The sequence below is a fragment of the Myotis davidii genome, unplaced genomic scaffold, assembly GCF_000327345.1.
Source record: "Myotis davidii unplaced genomic scaffold, ASM32734v1 scaffold1534, whole genome shotgun sequence".
Lineage (NCBI taxonomy): Eukaryota > Metazoa > Chordata > Mammalia > Chiroptera > Vespertilionidae > Myotis > Myotis davidii.
The window spans coordinates 199777-202167 of record NW_006285799.1 but is presented as its reverse complement, the minus strand read 5'-3'; the positions used below and the strand labels follow the sequence as shown (position 1 = coordinate 202167).

Below are 2391 nucleotides of genomic sequence, written 5' to 3'. Positions count from 1 at the left end.
ATTTTTTAGAAATATATATTTTATTGATTTTTTTTTACAGAGAGGAAGGGAGAGCGATAAAGAGTTAGAAACATTGATGAGAGAGAAACATCAACCAGCTGCCTCCTACACACCTCCCACTGGGGATGTGCCCACAACCAAGGTACATGCCCTTGACCGGAATCGAACTTGGGACCCTTCAGTCCGCAGGCTGATGCTCTATACACTGAGCCAAACCGGTTTTGGCTCATCAATGATGTTTCTATCTCTCCTTCTCCCTCCTCCCTAAAAATCAATAAAAACATTTTTTAAGTCTATAATTAATACCTTTAAAAAATAATAAGCTGTTAGAGAGGGCTTCATAAACCTTATTATAAAAAATAATGCGCCCTAGCTGGTTTGGCTCAGTGGCTAGAACCTGTGGACTGTGGACTGAAGGGTCCTGGGTTCTATTCCAGTCAAGGGTACATGCCAGGGTTGTGCCTCAGGTCTCAGTGGGAGACATGCAGGAGGCAGCTGATCAATTATTCTCTCATTGTTATTTCTATTTCTCCCTCTCCATTTCTCTCTGAAATCAATAAAAATATTTTTTAAAGGAAAAATAATGCAATTTAGCACTTTGTCAAAGGCTTCCTATAGAAAAAAAATGTTCCGTTTTCTTGAATATAAACCCTACATTAGAAAATATATCAAATAATTCATAAAAAGCAACAGCTTATATCTATGAGCCCTTATATGTCAGGCTCTGTATTAAGCAATGTATGTGTATTAGCTTGTTTCACCCACTAAACATTACAGGGGTATGTCCTCTATTATTGGCCTCTTCTTATAGATGAAGTAACTGAGGATGAGGAAAGGAATTTGCCCACAGTTAGCCAGCTAGGAAAGTGACAGTGGTGGGATCTGAAACCATGCCATCTGACTCTAAAGACCCCTAAATTTAGTCATTCACTCTTTGTAACTTACATTTTTAAAGGCCTGGTTATTCTGGAATACTGGCAATATAATTTCCCCAACCCCCTAACCCCCAACCCCAGAGCTAAAAGAAAACTAATTTCCTATAATGATCTCAGAGGTTCATTAGATTCCTACTGTGGTATGGGCTATAAGTAAGCCATTGAGAACTTCTTAGAATTTGCATCCTGCCTAATAAATTTCCAAATTTGAAGGAAAAATGAAACGGATTGAAAACAGAAGAAGTTTTTATAAGAAAATAACCTGAAATTATGAGGATGTTTGTTTGCTGTTTTGTTTTATTCTGAGTCTAGGAAAGAAGATCTGGTATGATATTAGCATGGTCCAAGGTTCTGTCCACCAAAAATAAGAATGCAAGTCTTTGTCAGTATCTACAAATAAGAATGAGTCCTCATAACAGCACCACTTCTTAAATTCGGCAAAACTGAAATAATCAGTAAAGCTTAGCAAAGTCTACTGAATTCAATCCAGAAGTTGTTAAGTTACATTTTCCCTACTGATACTAGATTAGTGGGAGTGGAAGAACATAAAAGAAATTCAAAGTATGGAGCAAAGAACTTAAGCCAAAGACTGGGTCATTAAACTTGAGATATTTGGTATAGTTCATAATTTGGAGGTGATCTAAGTTTCCCAAGTACTTAATGATGTTCAGCTTTTTGCATTAACATACTGCATTTACCACGTTATAACTAAGCTTACTGATTTTAAAAAAACAATTTCAAATTCCTATAGCAGATTAGTAAGGCAGATCCCATAATGTGAGCATGCTCATAAGCTAACAGAGGTGGCTTTTCCTCCAGCGGAAAGGGGACAAAGAGCAACTCAAGTTATTCATATCAGTAAAGGGTTCTAGCTTCGGGGGCATAGGAATCATACTCTGGGCACAGTGTCATTCTTCCTAGCTATCTACACACCGGAGATAGTGACAACTCACTTTCTCCCCTTTAGAGGTAAAGAATCAGAGCTGTCTCAAACATTCACCATTTCAAACAGAAGACGAACAAGCTTCTCAGACTCTCCTCTGTATTTAGAAGTCAGCGTTGATGAAGAGACATTGAAGAATGTTGTCTTGCATTCTGTAGCTACTGCTTTAGCAAGGAGGGTCTTTCCCGTGCCAGGTGGGCCAACCATCAACACTCCCTGTTGGGAATGTAACAGCATAAATGAAGGATTTATCTGCCATTGTTCTAATTCACTAGAATTCCATTACTAAGGATCACTTTTCAACCAACTTACACATATTAAGACAAAAGACAAATAGAAAGGTAAACAGAAGTATACTTTATCACAAATTTACTTTGTCCATTACAAAAGTATAATAACAGCATTATTTAAAATATGTTTGTAATGTTATAAATTCTATATAGTTTATAATTCTATGTAGTTTATATATTTTAAAAAATGTGGCATAATTTTCAGTTCTTTTAATTAATTTTA

The 2391-nt window shown here is 36.5% G+C and overlaps 1 protein-coding gene across 4 annotated transcripts in view; it reads right to left on the bottom strand.

The window, feature by feature from the left end:
* Positions 1 to 2391, bottom strand: part of KATNA1 (katanin p60 (ATPase containing) subunit A 1) — a 22664-nt gene that overhangs the window by 3504 nt on the left and 16769 nt on the right. The window lies entirely within an intron of this gene.